Here is a 12,282-nt window from a genome sequence, read left to right as displayed (position 1 = left end):
GTTGGAAATACAGACCATGACACAATTTAAATTCAAGTCTGTCCAACTCCAAAGAGACCCAGGCACTGGAAAATCCTGTAGCCATTTCCCTTCCTAGAAAATGATGTTCCAACTCTCAGCACATGGACAGAGAGAATGAGAACATCTCTGGAGAAGATGGGCCGCCTTAGCTTCTCAGGTTCCAAAGGAAGAATGGGAAATGTGTCGCTCCTCGGATAGGCCCATTTTTACCATTATAAAGCAATCTTCAGATGAGGCTAAAGGAGAAGAAAAGCAATGAATAATTAAACTTTGTTACTGATGTTCTTGGCACTGTGTTAGTGAGGCAGCAATGACTCTCCATTTTGGAGAAAACCCCAGCTCTCAAGAACACATTTTGTGCTATGAAATTTGAGCTTTACAGAAAGACAGGAATGTGAGCTAGACTGTGTAGGTAATAATCATCTGCCTTGACCCTTCTCTGTTGAGTATACAGTCACACAATTTCTTTTTACTGATAGACTGGACCTATTTACTTCATTTTCTGTAGATATTTCCTAATTCCTGTTTATTCAAAACGGTGTATCCATTACCCCAGCCCCCTTCTGCACACCCCTCCTATGCTAGGAATCAAATTCAGGCCTTGCACATATCAGACAAAGTGTCCCGCCACTGAGCTACATAGCCATCTTTTGAGCATTTCTAGAGGCAGCATCTAGTTTGTAGCGTAGGCTGGCGTGGAACTCCTGGTTTTCCTGCCTCTGCCCCTCCAGGAGGGAGTTGTAGGTGTGCAGCATACAGCATGCAGCACTGTGGTTAGCACCTTAGTGTCTGCCTGGTCTTTCTTCTAGGCTACTCCATTTACCTCAGCCAGGTCATCTCAACAGGAGGTAGAATAAGCAACCACAATTTGAGATGATTCCTAAGCTAGACATTTTAAAAGTTCCAGATAAACATAAACTCCTGCCTTCCTCCACAACAGTAGACTGGAGTTTGAATTAATTAGTTAATATTAGCCATAATTCTGCAGTTAGCAGCAATGAAAATGTCACTATTATCATAAAAAGATGTACTTCCAGCTTCTCCTATAAACAGTTTCATCAAAGTCATGATGAAACTTGACAGCATGCCAGCTGTGGGTGTTTACTTTGTGCCTTTAAAGAAGCGATATATTAAGAATAATCATCTAGGTTTGTTTGTTTGTTTTGGGGGTTTTTTGTTTTTTGTTTTTGTATTATGGTTAAGATCTCAAACTGTCATAAACTAATGTTAACCTGGGAACTTTTAAATTAACCACAAAGAGTGTCTGACAGACATACAGAAAATACACGCCATTTAAAACACAAGCCTGCAATCAAATCTCAACATAAATCCACTTAACACCAAGTTTCTGAACCCATAATTCATATAGTTAACAAAAGCATTTGATACAAGGATTTGATGACCAAGGTCAGTAATGACTCCATTGAAACCTAACTGCAATAAATGAAAATCAACAAAGTCCTACAAGGAAAGATAGTTCCTCCATAATAAAATCAATAGTGCATAAATAATGCAAAGCAGGGCCAGCGCCAACAGCAAATTTCCCATAAAGATATACAGGCTCACAATTGTAACCACAAAACAGCATCTTGTCCAGCTTCTACTGGTAGATGAGGTATGCTGCCGCTGAGACTGACTTCCAGGGCAGTGTGCTGTGTACCCCATTGGCACCCTCTGGTGTGCAGAAGCCCTTCGTCAATCACACCCCCTTCTCCAGACTCTCTCCCAGTGTCAGTTTCTCCTGCGGGCTGCGATTCCCTCATACCCGTTATATTTTCCTCATATTTGGGCTATGCTAGCTCCTTGTGGACACTATGAGCTTTAGGGAAGCCAGTAGCAGATATTTTGTTAGCTTTTCTAGCTGTATAACTTAGTGTTATAATAATTTCATACATATTTGCCTAGTAAATGAGTAATGATACATTCACATGTCATGGGGAGCCATGTGGTGGTGCCCAATCCTTCCACTCTGTTGTTAAAGACTGCATCTCTATGTGTATGTGTGATTTTTCTCCTTGGTAACAAAACAAAATATATCTCCAAAATGCATTATACACAGCTACTTTACGGAATATAACCTTGTTAATAGTATTTGTTAACTTGACTAAGAAAAAAATTGAAGAGACAAAGGCTCTGTACATGACTTCAAGAGATCACCTATATGAAGACCTATCCTAAATGTGTGTGGCACTATTTCCTGGGCTGAAGAGATGGCTTGGAAGCTGAGCAGACCTGGCTTCAGTTCTCAGCACCCACATGGTGACTCACAACAATCTGTAACTCCAGTTTCAGAGGATCTGATGCCCTCTTCTGATCTCCATGGGAACCAGACACACACAACACATATAATTTGTGTAAGCACTCATACATATAACATAAAATACATTATTTTTAATTTTAAAGAAAGAAAGCAAGTGTTTCTCTCTCTCTCTCTCTCTCTCTCTCTCTCTCTCTCTCTCTCTCTCTCTCTCTCTCTCTCTCTCTCTCTCTCTCTCTCTCTCTCTTCTGACTGTGACTATGGTGTGATCAACTCCCATGGCCTTGCTTTCTAGGCCATGATGGACTGAGACCTAAAGCAAACCCTTTCTCCATTAAGTTGGCTTTGTCAGGGTGTTAATCACGATGACAGGAAAGAAAGTTAATGCAAGTGTGGACTAAAGCAAGACACAAGCTAAGTTAGATGTTTTCCATCACCTAGGGTACTGAGCTCCAGTGTCTAAAGAAAGCAAATCAGCAAGTGCTCTTGGTAATGTCTAAAGATGATCTGGGGACACACTTGCTGAACTATTTATAGTGTATCTTACCATGTGACTCAAAGTGTAGGAACAAAGTGAAAGAGTAAGAAAGACTGTCATCTGGAAATCCCTCACAATGCAACTCTGCAGTGTGGCATAGAGCTGTGCCCAGCCAAGCAAGCTTGATGACAGAGCCTCCGGTCAGCTATGCCACCTCCGGTCAGCTATGCTCCAGCCCAGGTGGATGACCCTGCGACTCTAAGACAATGAATCAGCTCAGAAATTCTTTCATTTCCATCCTTGGAGAGTACACAGTTTTTTCTTGCTGGGAAATTGTCTACTTGAAGTAAAAGGAGATGTACTTACAAGACGGGAGACCACAGGCTATCTGACCTTCCGCTCTTAATGTTCAGAGAACAAGATGCTTGTCCTGTGCTTGAGTGCTTGTTGTTTTTCTTTTGTACCCAGGTGAGGAACCCTGAATGCATGGTCAGCTACGTCTCGTGCCTTTTCTCTGCCAGAATCCTGAAGAGTAGATTTTAGATGTTGTGCTTTTAAAGACTGAGTTGTTAAGTTGTCTGCATTCCCAAAAGCTGTTTTTGAATAATTCTCCTAGAAGCTAGAAAGTTTATGTGCACACACCTCCACACAGATGCACATGCACACACAAAATCAAAAATAAAATAAATCTTAAAAAAAAAGTTTAACTCCCAATGGAGGAGCTAGAGAAAGTACTCAAGGAGCTGAAGGGGGCTGCAACCCTATAGGTGGTACAAAAATATGAACTAACCAGTACCCCCTAGAGCTCGTGTCTCTAGCTGCATATGTAGCAGAGGATGGCCTAGTCAGCCATCATTGGGAAGAGAGGCCCTTTGGTCTTGCAAACTTTATATGTCCCAGTACCAGGGAATGCCAGGGTCAAGAAGTGGGAGTGGGTGGGTAGGGGAGCAGGGCAGGGGGAGGGTATAGGGGACTTTCAGGATAGAATTTGAAATGTAAATGAAGAAAATATCTAATAAAAAATTACAAAAAAGTTTAAGCGTGGAATGATGTCAGCAAAATGGTGGGGTACTAGCTTCAAATAAGATGATGTGCAGTGTGCAAGATACACACACACACACACACACACACACACACACACACGCACACGCACACGCACATGTACAAGACAGAGCTGAAAAGTTTAGAATTCTGATAGTTATAGGTTTAAGGCAACCTTGTGAACACTGAATCTAATCAAGGCAACTTGAAAACGGGACAGCCTGTGACATGTTAACTCATCTCTGTCCCACCCCTCCCAGCTTGGCAACAATCTTGAAGCAGAAACAGCACATGTTTCTAGGGTAGGACTCTGGTCCTTGGTTCAGAGGTAGCAAAGCAGACCACAGTCCCACATTATATCACACATGTGTCCAAAAGGTTACCCAAAAGCCTGATGTAAGATGATGGCTTTAATTTTCCTAAGACCTCCAGGCAAAGAAGCAGAGGGCATTGCTCAAAAAACACATAGGAGGAACTGGCAACCCGCCAGGGCCTGGAAGGAAGATTCTGACACAGGCATTCAATAGACTGCCCACGGGGGAAGCTGGGGCAAGCTCTCTGGCAGGCAGAGGAGTCTGAGCTGTGTTCAACACCAATGCATCCTGAGCAGAGACCTGAGAAGACCTTAAATATTCCTATGGGATATGTTTGAATATGAATTGTGCCCCCACAAAGGTTTGTGTATTTAAAACATGCTACTCACATCATCGTGCTTTGGGAGGTGACTGGTTCACAAGGACACCAATGAGTTCTTATGGAATGGGCTGTGAGCAGCTGGGACCTGGATGGAGAAAGCAGACCGTGCTATCAACTGCTCAGCTCCCCGGATGCCATGAGAATGACACCTTAGCTCTGCCCTGTGACTCCTCCATGATGCTTTAGCCTCACCCTAGGCTCACAGCAATGGAGTCAGCCAACCAGGGGTGGAAACCTCCAAAGTACATCTTTCCTCCTCTAAGTGGTTTTTCTTGAGTATTCTGTTGTTTTGATGAGAAAAAGCTAATGGCATTCGGCAAAAGCTGAGGGGTTTCCTTGCTGAGCTACCAGCAAGTCCTACAAGACGTGTTAATGGGCGTCCTTCCAGCTAAACAGAAGAACCCAAGGCAACAGCATGAGTCATTATGAAGGAATCCAGATGAACATGAAAAGAAGCTACAGCCCACTCTACAGCATCTGAATACTCAACTTAAAGTGGATCTGGGAGCTAACCTCAAGAGCCAGCACTGTAAGCCTGTTAGGGAGAAACACAGCAGAGACTTATGACAGGTTTGACTGTAGCTTTACGGTCGGACCTCCAAAAGCACAAGAACATCAATAAAAACAGACAAGATCTTCAAAAGTAAGAGCAATGGAGTCAGCAACAAAGTATTCTTAATGAAAAGAAAAGGAGGCTTAAATAATGACAACAAATGTCTGCAAACCACATCTGATGAGAAATTAACGTCGTGCACTTACATATGAGCACATACACGCCCTACATAGTGACTCCCAACAACGACAAGAACAAAAACTCTAAAGTATGATGACAGGGTAGTGGGGGTGCAAGGCGGGGGGGGGGACAGGTATGGCGTAATTCCAGAATCTGAGATCTTGAAGCACTCCTGCTTCATTCAGGAGTTCAAAGATAGCCTTAGCTACATAGTGAGTTCAAGGTCAGTCTGAGACACACAAGACCCTGACAAACAAAATAAACCAAAGAAATAAAGGAGGGGCAGCGAATTAAATATTTTTAATGAAAGTACACAGAGGGCTGGAGGGGTGGCTCAGCAGTTAAGAGCGCTTGCTATTCTTCCCAAGGACCCCATGCCTGCCTATTCCTCCAGCTTGAGCTGGTGGAACCTTCTTTTAACAGGGTAAACACCTACACTCACAGATACACACAACTTAAATTAAAATCTTGAAAAGAACGCACACAAAAGACAATACACATATGACTTTCTCAAGTTAAGTGAATGAAAATCAAACCCCCAATGAGGTATCCCTTCACATTGGGACAGCTAATAATAGGTTTTGTTTGTTTGTTTGTTTTAAAAGAATTTTATGGCTTTTTCCCTATTTATTTATTTAGTTAGTTAGTTGTTCATTTTCTTATTTATTTTTAACTTATTTATATTTCAAGTGTTATCCCCTTACCCAGTTTTCCCCCTCCCGGAAACCCCCATCCCATCCCTGCTCCCCCTGCTTCTATGAGGGTGTTCCTCCACCCACCCACTCTCACCTCCTCTCCCTCGATTCCCCTACACTGGGGCATCTATCGAGCCTTCATAGGACCAAGGACCTCTCCTCCCATTGATGCCTGACAAGGCTGTCCTCTGCTACATATGCAGCTGGAGCCATGGGTCCCTTCATGTGTACTCCTTGGTTGGTGACTTAGTCCCTGGGAGCTCAGGGTGTGGGTGGGGGGGTTCTGGTTGGTTAATATTGTTGTTCTTCCTATAGGGTTGCAAACCCCTTCAGCTCCTTCAGTTATTTCTCCAATAGTTTTTGAAAAGCAAATAATATGAATTAACAAGAACATGGTGAAATCAAAGTCCCTACCCATTGGCTAGTCAAATGGAAGGATATACCCCAGTTATTTACAGATCTTTGCTATGCACTTCCATATATGGGTCAGTTGTTTTCAGCTCTGGGCTGCTGTGAGCATTGGTGTTTAAATATCTGAGTCTTGATTTCAGCTCTTTGGGGCACATTCCCCCGAGTGAGGGGCACATGCATGTATTAAGATCCTATCCAAAAAAAAAAAAAAAAGTAGGCCCCAAAACTTAGCAGCCATATCAGAGGAAAGGTGTAGCCCCCTCTTCCGAGCTCGGTCTTGGGGTGAACACCTAATTCTTGGATGCCATGGATAGCAGTCTACCCCCTGATACCTGTCATGTGCATGGTAGAGGCTGAGACTCCCTGGCTGTTCCCTGCACTCTGGCTCTGCTCAGTCCCCCGCTGCTGCGACCCACTCACTTGCCTGTCTATCTGCCTGTTCATCTATTTGAACCAGCCATTTCCTGCTCTTGACTTGACTTTTCATCTAACAGCTGAGCTCCACAGCTTCTCTGTCAAACTCAGCTTCAACAACCCCAACGCAGACCCAGCAGCAAGTCATTATGCTATATGGAAGTTGATGTTAATAATTAAGATTGGCATAAAAGAACTTGAATTCACCAAAGTAGGCAGATTATGTCACTGAAGCCATCAAACAGTGTGAATGTGCTGCTATTCAATCACTTCTGACATTGGGGACAGATGTGCTTGCTTAAGTTTCTGGCCTAGCATACTCACATCAATAATCCTCACATTAGTGGGTCAAAGAAGGCCTGGCAGCTTCTGCTTTCCAGTCAAGAAAAGCAAAGATCTTGCTCCAGGGAGGAGCAGGTGGGCAGTCACCTGCCAGGGAAACACAAAAGTTCTGTAACATTTTGTCCCTGGTCCTTGCTGGACTGAGGGGCCTCATATGGAGGAAGATCGAACTACTGGCGGCTTCACAATAGCTACCACTGCCTGTGGGCTTTGAGCAAGGTGGTTTCTTAAATTTTTTACACACCCCACCCCGCTTTTAGTTTTTTGAGATAGTGTTTCTCTAGGTAGCCTTGGTTGTCCTGGAACTCGATTGTGTAGACCAGCCTGGTCTCGAACTCACAGAGATCTGCCTGCCTCTCCCTCCTGAGTTCTGGGATTAAAGATGTGCTCCACCACTGTCCAGCTGCTTCCATGTCCCGACTGTAAGAATTGAAGTCAATCTGACATAGCATATAGCTAGCCTCAAAAACTCCTGTTAGAAACATATTCTCAGAAATTTTGGTAAGTCACGAGATAGAAATTCCTCCAGGCCAAACATTCTATGCTGCTCTTTCCCTGGGTGTCTGAACAGCAGTTAAACCTGGACCACTAATATCAAGTCCACACTCAAGCGAGAAACATCCCAACACATAATCCAGACACCTGGAAAATCTCCACAAGGCCATGGAACATGTGGGAGACTCCAAACAAAGGCAGTGGTTTGCTTTTCGTAATTTTTGCAATCGTTCTTGGCTTTGCTATTTTTGATGATTGCTCCCAAAGGCAACATTATGATTTGGGGCTGGGGGCAGGGGAGGGGGAGAGGGTGTTTGTTTTAAACACTACACTCAGAGGCACTAGAAAGATCTTTTTTTTTTTTTTTTTCTTGCAGGCATAAACACTTGCTGGGAAGTCCCTGGATCATCTTTGTGAGAAAGTTCTTCCCCAACTAACTCTGCATCTCTTCCAGGGGCCCTTAGCCTCTGTGACCGCCTACAGAAAGAGTGCTCAGTTTCTTCTGCTAGTGAAACATGCTGGCTTTGGGCGTATCTCTAATTTGTCTTTCCTCTAAAACTCTTAAAGCCACACGTGGGCACGGAAAAGATGAGTTTACATTTAAAACCCACCCTTAAAAGTTGCCTTACCTTTCCTGGCTCATAGAATCACCAGTAGAGAAATATCTAGGCCTTGCAGCTACACGTTGAGCACATACAGCCCCTACTCCTGCTGCTGCAGTGGGCTAGACGCTGACTAATCTTCACTGATCAGTGATTTGCCAGACTCTTCTCTGGCAATGGTACCTCATTACCTGATCACATGCCCTGCCTCCCACCCTTTCAGGGCTCAGAAGAGCCAGCGCATGGAAAGCACCATTGGGGGGGGGGCTCTCAGCAGGTTGTTGGTGCTAACAGACAGAGGGTAGTGTTTTCAGAACAAGGGCCTTGTAATCAGACAGGTCACCACGCAGGGTCTGTGTGCAGGTTTCTTTGTTTTTAATTTCCTCAACCCCTGTTTTTGTCACATGTAAAGTGGGGGAGATAATTCCTTAAAAGTATTGTGAGGATCAAATCACATGGGCCACATGAAGTGTGTTATACCTAGAAAGGGGCTTGCATAAGGAGGTCATTATTATCCATAGCTCTGTCATTAGTGCCCGGAGTGAGACTCAGCACCACTCAGCTCTGGTGGCTGCAGCCTCCCTGTGAGCAGCAACTCTCCCCAGCACATTCCTTTCTTGCCTTTGTGACTTGACCTTGGCACTTCCGTGTACTTAGAATCCTCTTCCTCTCTCTATACCTTTGCCTGCCTATCTTCTCTTCCTTTAGGTTTCAGCTTAGATGTCATACCTAGGGGACAGCCTTGCTGAGCCTGCTCCCTCTCAGATCAGACCTGTTTAGATTTCCCCAATGCTTATGAGTATTGTACCTCTTTGTAACACTGTCCACAATCACAATTAGACTATTAGGAATTTTATTATTGTGGTGGTGTGAATGGAGATGGTCCTCATCGGCTCATATGTTTGAGGTTGGTCTCTAGTTGGTGGAACTGTTTGGGAAGGATTAGGAGGTGTGGCCTTGTTGGAGGTATTGTCACTGAGGGGGGCAGTCTTTGAGGTTTTAGAAGACTTGGGAATTCCCACTGTACCTCTTTCTGTCTCCTATTTGTGGATCAAGATGTGAGCTCTCAGTTGTCACATGCCTTTGCTCAGACATCATGGACTCTAACCTCTACACAGTAAGTCCAATGAAACAACTTCTTTTATAAGATGCCTTGGTCATGGTGTTTTGTCACAGCAATAGAAACTCTAAGACAAGCATTATGATGTATCTACAACACAAAAATAAGAATTATATTGACCATGGCAACCTCATTGCCCAGGAAATGGCTTATCAGATGAGAGTTACTGAATGTGGAGGAGAGAGGGAAAGGGAGGGAAGAAAGGGAAGGAAAAGAGAAGAGAAGGGGAGGGAGAAAAGGGAAGAAAGGGACTTGGGGGGTCTTTATTGACCATCTAAAAACAAACCAGCCTACACTTGAGCTACACTAATTTAGCTCAGAGGAGTGACTTCTGGATCAACTTGCCCACATAGCGTCGGCAACATAAAGCCTCTTCCTTAATCTTGGTGGAGCCAACATTACACCAAGCTCTTCTAGAGTCTTTCTTAGAAGACCTATGGCTACTTCAGCACCAACCAGGTATTGCTTGAAGTCTACTCTGTGAATCCTTGGCTCTCAGCTAAGCCCTAAGCCTTAAGGACATTAGAGCCATATCCCACCGCTCAATCTTCCTGCTGCTGAGCAATGGAGGGCCTTTGCTAGAGAAGGGCTTAAGGCTCCCACCAGTACTTCTGAGATGACCTGGAAACCCACATTTCAGGGCCACACCAGGGCAACACTTCTTGTCAATTCCTACCAAATGCCTTGAATCTCATTTAAACAGTGCTAATTATTCTGGAAGTTTCTTGCTTGCTTGAGGTCTACCTACCCAAACACATATGGCCTTGACTTTTCCCGTGCTGCACTAATCACCAGGTGTAACTGTTTTTGTGGAAAAGCTCACGCCGAAATCAGAACAGTTTAAATAACAGCCTTGAAAACTCAGCCCAACATTGAAATTCTGGTCACTTCCCACCCCATCTGCCTCCCATCTCTGACATCACAAAGTAGGGAGCATAAACTAAAGCCATCCCAGAACTCTCCAAGATCATATGTGAACCAAAAATTTGGCTATTTACAGTAGCTTGGGGCTCAGCTTGTGGTGGGATAGCCGCATGCTTTCTAGGACAGACAGCCTTTTACCCCAGCAACTGGGTTGTGTGTGAGGGATGGGGAGAAGACAGGCCCAGAAGGCAAGAGAAGACCTGATTACCTTGCATCCTAGTTGATAGGGATGTCCCAAGGAAGCTAACAAAATAGAAGCTGAAAGAGGAGGGTGTAGCCACCCAGTGAGGTTACAACTTGAAAGAGGAGAATGGAAATGGGGCACAGTGACAGTGGGAGGTGAGGAGGGACAGGTAGAGTGGACATTGCCTGGGAAGCACTTGGTGTTGTGTGCCAGTATGCATGTGACATACATGCTTACCCCGTCAACCTTGAAATCTTCAGTAAAGTCTGCATTGTTGTGTTTTGGGATCATTGTTTCCATGGGCCAGTGTGTTCCAGATTTCTCAAGGTAGCTACAGGGTAAACAAATAGCCCTCCAAGGAGGCCTAGATGAGAGTATGTGATGCCTTATGTGTTAGTCTGTGTGAAAAGGGTCAGAGACATTTTGACTTTTCAGAAAAGATGTGTATGTTGGGGGGAGGAGTTGCACACTTGACTAAGTTCAAGTATCTGAAGAGGCCAGAAGATGTTGGATCCTCTGGAGTTACCGGTGGTTGGGAGTCAGATGCTATTGGGTGCTGGGAACCAAACTCTGGGAGGAACAGGAAGCACCGACAACCACAGAGCCACCTCACCAGTCTAATCAGAGACAGTCTTATTGGCACAAAAACTGAATAAGAAAAACGTCAACAGACATTAACGTTAATCTTAACGTCAACAGGACTACCATCTGGTGATCATTACTCTTCCCTTTTTATGTTTACTTGTAAAATATAGTGACTTTAGTGTGAAGCACAGCTTTAAGACCTCTATTCTAAGATGACTTAATTTTTATTTTATGTACATTGGTGTTTTGCCTCCATGTATGTTTGTGTGAGAGTGTCAGACCTTGGAGTTCCAGATAGTTGTGAACTGCCTTGTGGTTGTTGGGAATTGAATCCAGGTCCTCTGGAAGAACAGTCAGTGCTCTCAACCACTGAGCCATATCTCCAGCCCCAAGACTCCCCCTCTTTATTCTCTCTCTTTTACAGAGAGAGAGAGAGAGAGAGAGAGAGAGAGAGAAAGAGAGAGAGAGAGAGATCTTTAATCTTTGTGTTATCCTTTGCTTGTGGAATGTACCTCCACAGACTCAACAATTTGAATTCCTGGTCCACACATAGCCCTGCTCTTTGGGGAAGGTCTAGAAATCTGGAAATGTTTGGAGGCTACAATTATACAGAGGGAGAAGGCTCCCCTGGGTAGGACTTGGGTTATCTTGTCTCTGCTCTCTTCCTATCTGAATTCCTTTGCTTCCTGTCCACTGAGACACAAATGTCTACCACATGCTCCTGCATCTGTGCACAGGGCCAGGCCACCTTGGACTGAACCTTCAGAAACAAAAACCTTCTTCCCTTAAGTTACTTCTGTCCCATATTTGGTCACAGGGATGAGAATAAATTCTACTTTGTATATGCACATTCTTTACCTGTAGATACCCACATCTATCACCAGCTTGCCTTCTTCCCCACTTTGAGCTGAGATCTGGGGAAACATCTGAGAAAAGGGAGAATCTTGGTCTTGGCTAACTCGTGCCACACCTAAGGACAGTTACTGTTGCTTCCTTGCGGCTCAGTGAAGGGGGAGGAGAGTTGAAATGAATGATCCAGCTATTCTGAAGAATGTTTTTATGTCTTTTCTTAGGAAGACAGAGGGGTCAGAGGGAGTGCTCTGCCTTGGTGAGAGAGCCCTGGCCAGAGGCACACCCTGTGGGTTGCATTCCACATTCACCCTTATAATTTAATTCAAGAAACCGGAGCTCCCGGCCAAGAATAACAACTTGTGATTTGTAAGTGTCAAACACACCAGAAATCAGCCAGGGTACAGGGACAGATGCCCGGAAGATATTCTTCTG

Source organism: Mus pahari, chromosome 17 (assembly GCF_900095145.1).
Source record: "Mus pahari chromosome 17, PAHARI_EIJ_v1.1, whole genome shotgun sequence".
Lineage (NCBI taxonomy): Eukaryota > Metazoa > Chordata > Mammalia > Rodentia > Muridae > Mus > Mus pahari.
The sequence above is the reverse complement of the archived record's forward strand: the minus strand, read 5'-3'. Positions refer to the sequence as shown.